Below are 10,227 nucleotides of genomic sequence, written 5' to 3' on the forward strand. Positions count from 1 at the left end.
GGTGAGACTAGGACCAGCAAAAGGTAGAAGCAAAATGCTCTCCAGAGAGGTAAAGAAGGCTGAAGGTCTAAGTAGAATGGTTGGAAGCCCATAGAAGGAGCAAAGAACGGGAGGGAACTTACTCTTGGGGTGAGCGCAGATCAAGACTGGAGGCACAATGTCCTCTAGAACCTCCATGGCAATCTGGTCCATTGGAGGGTGGTCAGTGCAGCACCCACCTATCTATCCCCACCAGGATGACAGCAATGGGATGAGGGAAAGCCCACATCCCTCAAGTTCATGCGGAGTCCCTCACGCCGGTCAAACACGTTCCTACGGGAATTCAAGGGCACTGCACGACACTTATTCCTATGGGACTGCACTCAAAAGGAGCCATCAACACAGGCTTGGAAACCCCTCAGTCATGCTTTCTGGATGACACATTTATTTGCATTGAGTTTAATTTTGATCATGTGTAAACACAGAGGTAGTTGAGATTTTGCTTCCCCAGTTCTCTTAGGTCAGAGTCCTAGTAACAGCTGCCCCTTGAGGTGCTTTCAGGGAGCCAAATGCTGCAGTGAGCGTTCCATGCCCAAGTTCTTACCTGACTCTCACAAAAATCCTCTGGGAGAGGTTTCGTTACTTTCTTCATTTTACAGATGAGGAAACTACGTCTTAGAAATGTTGGGTGACTTGTTGGTCATACAGACAATAGGTGATAGAGCCCGGATGTTAACCCAGGTAATCTAGAGGCTCCACGCTTCACTATAAAGTTTCACTGCCTCCAATTATGTAGAAGATTATTCATTGCCCCACCTTCCTATTTATTCTCCTGGTCTACCTTTCCAGAAGAAACTGTTTTATTCCAGAAGGCCAAGACTATATTCCCCAGCCTCCCTTTTAGCTCCCATCTCATTAGTATGTTAATGCCTCCCATCTCATTAGTATGTTAATGAGATGTAAGCAGAGGTTGTAGGCTGTAGCTTCTGGGGAGGCTACTTAGAAGACTATACTGTTTAAAATAAAAAAAAAAAAAGAACAAGACTATACTGTTGCCAGACACACCCTGTTCTGCTTTTTCTGCTTCCTCTTGCCTAAAAACTTGGAGGTGATAGGTGTGGGTTACAGCAGCCATCCTGGACCATAGGGTTCCAAAGGATGGACATCACTTGTTTTTTTTTGTTTTTTTTTAAACTTTTTTAATTTAATTTTTTATTTTTTAAAATTTATATCCAAATTAGCATATAGTGCAACAGTGATTTCAGGAGTAGATTCCTTAGTGCTCCTTACCCATTTAGCCCATCCCCCCCTCCCACAACCCCTCCTGTAACCCTCAGTTTGTTCTCCATATTTATGAGTCTCTTCTGTTTTGTCCCCCTCCCTGTTTATATATTATTTTTGTTTCCCTTCCCTTACGTTCATCTGTTTTTTCTCTTAAAGTCCTCATATGAGTGAAGTCATATGATTGTTGTCTTTCTCTGCCTAATTTCACTTAGCATAATCCCCTCCAGTTCCATCCACGTAGTTGCAAGTGGCAAGATTTCATTCTTTTTGATTGCCGAATATATACCACATTTTCTTTATCCATTCATCCATCAATGGACATTTGGGCTCTTTCCATACTTTGGCTATTGTTGATAGTGCTGCTATAAACATGGGGGTGCATGTGTCCCTTCGAAACAGCACACCTCTATCCTGTGGATAAATGCCTAGTAGTGCAATTGCTGTGTCGTAGGGTAGTTCTATTTTTAGTTTTTTGAGGAACCTCCATACTGTTTTCCAGAGTGGCTGCACCAGCTTGCATTCCCAGGACGTGACTTGTTAAGGATGATAAAGCAGGAAGGCAAAAATTCCTGCCCATCATGGAACTGACACACCCAGTATGGGCTGCATAAATAAATTAGCCTCTATTGTATTGAAACCACTCTTTTTTGGGTTTTCTGTTCTTTAAAGATGAAGCTAGTCCTATCAGATACAACAAGAGGTATTTCAAATTGCATCCTGGTCTTAATTTCTAACTGCCTGCCCCATCAATGAACAATTTCCTCCATTTAAACCATGTTTCCCTTCCACCCCTCATTCCCTAGGGAAGTGTGTTTCCTCCCTGTCTGACTCTAGTCTTAAGTCCCAGTGACCTTTCCCATATCCATGCAGCCTCTCCCTTTCTAAATCTAGCAATTAATACTGTAATCACACATTTAGGCCTTGTATTTTTTTCAGCACCACTGAAAAAATTGTATTAGGAATGTTTTATACTGACAACTGTTTGGGGAGACACATGGTTTGGTGTAAAAAGCACTGACCTGGCAGAAGGATAAGGGGGTGACTCTGCCCTTCACAAGCTGCAAGGTTGTAAGGGAGAACCAGTAGGTGATCTCTTCCTCGACATGAGCTGAGACCCCCTGACTCAGCCAGTAATGACTTTTCCACTTTATGGGAAGCAGATGGGATTTTAATGAACTGTGACGGTTGTCTATTTTCTTTAAGCAACATACACAGAGATCTATGCGCCCCTTCCAGGAGATAGCATGCATAGTCACAAAAAGGAAGGTAACATTTGCAAATTCCTACTTAAACCTTTTCCTTTAGAAATCATGCTTCTGTGTTTTTTATTTCCTCCAAATAAAAAAGGAGACCCAGCCCATGTGTTTTCTAGAAGAAGTAAGAGTCATGATTGACTAGCACCACAATGCCACTTTTTTTTTTTTCCCCTGAAGGAAACAAAACCAATGGATGATTGGAAGAAAACAAAAAAAGCCAAAAAAAAAAAATCATTTCTTGATACAGCAGAGATGAGGATACTCTTAGCAGGGCAGAGGGGGAGGGAATAGAGTTTGGACAGAGCAGTGGAGGTCTCCTTGGATGGCTGGCAACATTCCCCCTTTTAGCAAACTCACTTGTGAGTTTTCACCATATAGTAATTTATGAAGCTACACATTTGTTTTATGCAATTTTCTGGTACTCATATCACATTTGAGAAACAGTTAAAAAGGGGCAGGATGGACAGGTTACACCTTCCCACTGGAACTGTTTCCTAGTCATGTTTACCTGCAGATAGCAGCAGAATTGTTTCTGCCCCACACCCCCATCACTTTGGAAGCAGTGCCAGCTTCATAAGAATCCTGTTTCTGCAGAGAGATGTAATAGTAATAATTGCTCTCACTTCCTAAGCACCTACTTCAACTAGTTACAGTTGAAAGACTATTGTATATGTATATATATTTTCTCTTCTAGTCCTTAGAGCAACCCCATGAGACCAATGCTTTCATTATCCTCTTCCCACAGATGAGGACACTGAGGCACAGACGTTGAGGAACTTGTAGTTATAAGTGTTCAGATCAGAATTTGAATGCAGGCAGTCTGAATTTTTCCTACCACCCATTTGGGGGCAGCGGGGAGGAGTGAGGAGCAAAACGATTATGGCTACTGTCTGTCTCTGGGTATCTTTCATTTCCATTTGATTAATAAAATGTGGCCTGGCCAAAGAGGAAAGACAGTCCTAATCTGCCAGGCCCTTGAACAGTTGGCTTCAGCCAGTTTGGTTGTGCCAACAAGTAGGCACAAGCTCCTGTCCCCTTCTGAGTGCGACGTGCTCTAGTCACCAACCATCCCTTTCCCAGGACCAAGAGGTTTCCTTACATACAGGAAATTTGATGCTAAAAACTGGCAAAGTTTCAAGGACCTAAAGGGGTCCCTGTATTTGGAGCCTGCAGGGACAGTCTCCCTCAGAACAAAGCTCAGGTGACAACTGGGTCCTTATGATACGTCTGTGAGCCACAAACCCCCCCATCAGGGAGCACACCAAGAAGCAGTAAATCTGGCCACTCAGAGCCCGGCTACGCGAGGGGCTGCCTCGGATTGAGTCCGCTTTCTAATGCAGGAAGCAGAATTAATTCTGACACCTAGAGGAAAAAAAAATCAATGATAGCAATGAATGAGAACAAAATTTACATTTCTTTATATTGGGCCATAAATCCCCCTTGGACTTCCCATCAGTCTAGACCACGTTTAATTCTGTCAGTCACTGTGAGGCAGCACTGTGGTCGTAGCAGACAAGGATTTGTGCACACTGCTATAATCCCTTGCCGTGGAACAGGGCTCAGGGCATCCACAAATGTCACGAGCGCCTCTGCAGCTGACTCGGAGCTGTTAATAGTGTTCGGCTTGCTGTCAGAGAGGATGTGATTCAGTAGAGGCCACACGACTTACCACCAGCATCCTTTTCCTCTGGTTGTGTAATGAAAGGAAAGGCAGACGTGGAATTGCAGAGTCTCAGAGGTGGAAGGGACACAGAAGAGATGGGCAGCCAGGGGCCTGTGGGGCAGGAGATGGTGCTCAGAGGGTAGTGGGGGCAAGTGGGGGAGCGTGGACATTAAAGATGACCACCATGTGACTTAGTTTCATTCATTTTACTTACTATATTCCCTTCAATATTCCTTCAACAAATACTCATCAGGCATTTGCTGAGTATTTATTCCGGGCACTGAGGATTAGTAGTATCATAGACAAAGTTGTGTCCTCATGGAGTTACATTTTGGTGGGGAGCTAATCTTCTGGAGTAGCCTACATCCTAATGCCTGGGTCTCACAGTCTTGCTGCCTTTATTGGCTGTTCATGGTAGACTCTATACCCAGAATGCCAACATATTACCTTTAAGGATCTGTTGACAAGGAACCATTTTTAAAGAATGTGCTCAAGAGGAGTGCTTCCCCCCCCACCTATATTTCTCTCTCAATGAATATCTCTAAGCCAATCCTAGGACCACCAAAGACAGATGGACAGGTTGTACACTGCACCATGTTCTAGGAGACTGTACACTTAGATTACAGCAGCTCCCTCTGGACTTGCACGACCTTAGGTCATACTTCTGCCCACCACCATCTACTTAATGCAGATATCCTATCACCCCACCCTGCCAAGAAATGAAGCCTTCGAACTCATCCACAAAAGAGAGTTCACCCTTCTTGATTTCTAGTCTTGAAATCTTGACCTGTTTCATAGTTTTTTTCTAAGATGCAAACTGGGGCGGGGGTGGGGGAGGTCTAGGTGGCTCAGTTGGTTAAGCGTCTGACTGTGGCTCAGGTCATGATCTTGTAGTCCATGAGTTCGAGCCCCTCATTGGGCTCTGTGTTGACAGCTCAGAACCTAGAGCCTGTTTCAGATTCTGTGTCTCCTCCCTTGGCCCCTACCCTGCTCACGCTCTGTTTCTCTGTCTCTCAAAAATAAATAAAGATTTAAAAAAATTTTTAATGCAAACTGGTCTTCTTACTCCGTTCCAACTCCTTTAAGGCAGGGACTTTCACACTTTAAAGAAATACATTTTACGTTATGACCCAGCCCAACATACACACATGTGTACATATGTACAGTTAAAACCTTCCCCTCAACTACTTACACTGCCTTCTCTTTTCTATTGAGAAAAGTAGGGTGGTTGAGTGTTTAACTATGGGGCCAGACTCACTTCAGTCTCCATTCCTCACTTACTAGCTGTGTGGCCCTATTTGGTTGCTCTGGCTACTATGACAAAGCACCACCAACTGGGTGGCTTAAAACAACAGAAATGTATTCTATCACAGTTCTGAAGGCTACGAGTCCAAAATCAAGTTGCGGCCAGGTTGGTTCATTCCGAGAGCTGTGAGGGAGAATCCCATGCCTCTGTCCCAGCTTCCGATGACGGCTAGCGGCCCTTGGTGTTCCTGGGCTTGTGGACATAGCACTCCGATCTCTGCCGCCATCCTCACGTGGTGTTCTTCCTGGGTCTCGGTCTTCACGTGGCCATCTTCTTATAAGGATACCAGTCGTGTTGAAGTAAGGAACCACCCTGCTCCAGTATGACCTTCATCTTAACTAATGACATCTGCAACTACCCTGTTTCCGAATAAGGATACACTCTGGGATGGTGAGAGTCCACGCTTCACTGTGTCTGTTTTGGGGGAGACGCAATTCCACCTATAACAAACCTTAGGCAAGTGCTTCATCTGCAAAATGGGGATGACAGCAGTACACACCTGAGGATCATCGAGTCAATAGAGAACACACAAACTCTCAAAACAGCGCCTTGAATGTCATAATTACCAGTTAAAGAATTTACCAGTGTTATTTTATCTTTATATGCTCATTTTAAACCACTGTATTGATTTTATACCCACATTTTGAAGGTCATTGCTATAAATATATCTGATCCATTTCTGTCAGAACACAATTCCAACTCCCCCCCCCCCCCCCCCTGCAAAGCTTCCAAGACCTTCAGGATCAGCCCCTGCTAACCACTCAGCTTCCTCCATCCCAGGCTCCCTTCCCACGGTGAACTTCTTTCAGTTATCTAAGCATATCGTCACCGCTTTTGCTCCCAGGGCTTCATGCAAGCTCTCATTCTACTCCTACCCCTAATCATCCAGAAAAATTCTACTTTGTCTCTCAGTTTCCATCAAAGAGCAGCTCCTCTAGGAAGTCTGCCCTGACCACTGATTATGGGTTACTGTCTCACAGTTCCCCCTGCATAGCACTTACACACTATATTGTTAGTGCCAGTTTACTTGTGTGTAACCTCCCCTAACGAGCTCCCTAGGAATGGCATCTTATTAACTACTATATGCTCAACATCAGCTACAGCGCCAGGAAAACACTCTTGGTGGCCTACCAATAGTCATTTCTTCCTTTTTTTTTTTTTTTTTTTTTTAACCTAACTGAACCTTAGTTTGTTCTGATATCAACAACCCCACAAGACTAAGTGAACTCTTAGGGATGAATCATGACCGATCTGTCCCAGTGATGGAAACCCATTCACCTTGCCAGGAACTGATTTAGGGATGGGCAAAGTGACCCACTTCTGGTCCATGAGACATGAGGGAAGGTCTGCTGGGATGACTTCTGGGAAACACTCCCAGGAAAATTCCAAGGAGTTGTGTGAAGGAGCCCATTGCTTGTCTGTTTCTAGGTGACTGGTGTGGCAGTTGTCCCGCAGCCATTACAAGAGACACAACAGGACAGATGTGAACCTACTGAGGATGATAGAACCAAACTGTGGGAGGAATCTTTTGGAGTTCTTGATGGTTTCGTTAAGACTTCACATTAACCATTCTATCTCTGGACTTCTTGAAATGAGATAATACCTTTTCCTTATTGTTGACTGCCCCTTAGGTAAGGTGGTCTGTCACTTGTTGCTAAAAACAACCTGGCTGACACAGGTACTCAGTAAATATTCTTAAAGGCATAAATGATTATGAGCTAAACACGTTAGAGAGAAGAGAGAAGAGAACTAGAAAGTTGACCATCTTCCAAGGGCGGGCAGGAGAGGACTCTCCTACGTACGTTATGTTAATCCTCAGCAAATTTGTACCCATAGTACTTCTATTCATGTTAGAGGCAAGAAACTGAAGCTGAGAAAAAATTTGTGTCCTACCCAAGGTCACAGAGTCAGTAAGTGCTGAAGCTGGGAATTATTTAATCATTGTTTTATGAGGACTTAGTTCAGCATCTTTAAAAAAAAATGTTTATTTATTTTGAGAGAGACAGCGTACAAGTGGGGAAGGACAGAAGGGGGGAGAGAGGGAGGGAGGGAGGGAGAGAGAGAGGGAGAGAGAGAGAGAGAGAGTGAGTCCCAAGCAGGCTCCATACTCCACAGAGCCCGACACAGGGCTGAATCTCATGACCTACCATGAGATCATGACCTGAGCTGAAATCAAGAGTTGGACACTCAACCAACTGAGCCACCCAGGTGCCCCTTAGTTCAGCATCTTAGTGTAGACTTTTCTTTTTCTCTTTTTTTAGGTTGTTTATTTATTTTGAGAGAGAGCGAGCACACACACAGGAGGAGGGACAGAGAGAATGGGAGAGAGAGAATCCCAAGCAGGTTCTGTGCTGTCACCACAGAGCCCAATGCGGGGCTTGATCTCACAAACCATGAGAGCATGACCTGAGCCAAAACCCAGAGTCCAACGCTTAACCAAGCAAGCCAGCCAGGTGCCCCAAGAGACTTTCATTTATAATACAGGATGTTTTTTAATTCCCCCCTTTTTTTTTTCATTTCCACTTACCATTGAATTTTTGCCTGCTAATTTAGAAGTTAAGTATTCTAATTTTGATTTATACTGGTCACTCCTAACTTTTGGCTCAAATTCATGATGTTATTCACCCCTACTAACTTCTCAATCCCATTCCTATCTCTGTCTTCCCCCCAGCTAGTAGGGTGCTTCACCCCTCCTCTGAGAGACAGGCCCAAGGGGCTTTCCAAGCAACACTCCCATGTCACTTGATCTCCTCAACTCCTCTCCTGCGTCCCAGCAAGTTAGTACTGGAGTTTCTCCAGGGTTGCCACAACCCATTTTAGTTTGCCATTTGGCAGGAAGCCCTCCTGTGGGAAATGAATGCCATATATGTTGAATTCCAAAATGCATTCCGCTCATTATCCCGCGTATCACTAGGCCTGCGTAGACACATGCAGCCTACAAGTATGTTCTCCTAGTGATCTTAGAAACAGCAAAACTCATGCGTTCAGCTATCTGCAGCCCTCTTCTCCTCCCCTTGATGAGAATGAGTGACAGCAACAGAGAATGCATTCTTTCCGCCACCCGCCAGAATGTGTGCTTCTTGCAGCCAGCATTTCACAGATGAATGCCGTAGAAAATGCCTTAGCTGCATCCAGGGAATTTCAAGTGCTTTCCTCCTGTTTCTGAAAGAAAACAAACATACAAACAAACAAACAAAAACTGTCCTTTCCGCAGCAAAGCCACAGGCATTGGCCGCGGCGAGGGTCTTGTGAGCTGGAAATCATGTGCCCTCTAGTGGCCATTCGTAGGAAGTCCCCGCCAGATGGTCATTTCCCCCAGAAAAGCAGCAGGGAGTGTGGGAGACAAAAAGACAGAGGGCCTCGGAACACTTAAATAATAAACTTTAATGGTAGGGAGCCACTTGCTTTAGAATCTTACTTAAAATACCAAATACAGGTCTTGGGTGTTACAATGGACATCCAAGCTGTGCACAGATCCTTGGCAGGTTTTATTGAAGCTGCCCTGACATTGGACTCCTAGCCCTGAGCCCCCCATGGGTTTGGATGGCTTCCCAAAGCGAGGGTGCTGAGCTGGAAGAAATCCACTCACCAGAATTCCTCCTGGGAAGGGAGAGCTGTTTCCAGTGGGAAATATTTGTGAAGAAGCTGAAACCTGTGTGGACAAAGTGGTTCTGAGGGTTTGCATTTTCTTGCAGCCTGAGGGAAGGAAGGTGAGAAGGACAAATGGAAGAGTGAGAAAGCCCGATGAGGGAAGGCTGCTCACCCCTCAGTGTGTGAGTGCTCCCAGGGCTCCAGCGCCGGCCACCGTCCCCATCAAGCCTTCTGATGGGTCTCTGCTGCCCACTAGTGTGTGAGGGGGTCTTTCCAGGGAATTTCGAAGGGCTGCTGAGCTCTGCACCAGAGATGGTGTAGAAATAAAAGCAGTGAGCACAGGAGGTGGGCAGGGTTGGGGAGGAGGCCAGAGAATCACAAGGAAGTAAGCCCCAGGAATTCACAGGTATCAGGGGAAGGGACTGGACCATAATTATCTAAATTTAACCAGATCTCTGAGCAGGTTACTATCTAGTAAAGTTGGACAGGCATGAATGTGGTCAAAGTAGATGTTTAGGCTCGGGTTTTCAGCGACAAGTACCAGACGTAGCTGCAACTCCAATCCTAATACCAAAACGTACGTGATAATGACAACAATAAGACACCTTAATCATGGTCCTTGCCAACTCAGAAATGAAGAATGTGACATTTGGGTTCAGGAACAAAGCCTGTGGTCTTAAAACAATGTGGTGAGCTGCTGAAATTTCTTCAGATTTAGTTGTTGTGCTTTTTTTTAATTTGCCAAGGTGGCTGAGGGATGACAAAGACAAACCTAGGTGAGCGACCCGAGGTCCAGAGACTTGTCTCTTGGAACATGACAAATGAGTAACAGATCTAGGACTCAAATCTAGGTCTTTAATTGCAAATCCCACATTCTTCTCATAGCCTGTGTTGTCTCTTCCACACAGAAAGCCCCTTTTTTAAAAAATTTTTAATCTTTATTTATTTTTGAGAGAGAGAGAGAGACAGAGCACGAGAAGGGGAGGAGGAGAGAGAGAGGGAGACACAGAATCTGAAGCAGGTTCCAGGCTCCGAGCTGTCAGCACAGAGTCCGACACGGGACTCGAACTCAAGAACCGTGAGATCATGACCTGAGCCAAAGTCAGATGCTTAACCGACTGAGCCACCCAGGTGCCCCCAGAAAGCCC

The sequence above is a fragment of the Panthera leo genome, chromosome C1 (assembly GCF_018350215.1).
Source record: "Panthera leo isolate Ple1 chromosome C1, P.leo_Ple1_pat1.1, whole genome shotgun sequence".
In the NCBI taxonomy this organism is placed as follows: domain Eukaryota; kingdom Metazoa; phylum Chordata; class Mammalia; order Carnivora; family Felidae; genus Panthera; species Panthera leo.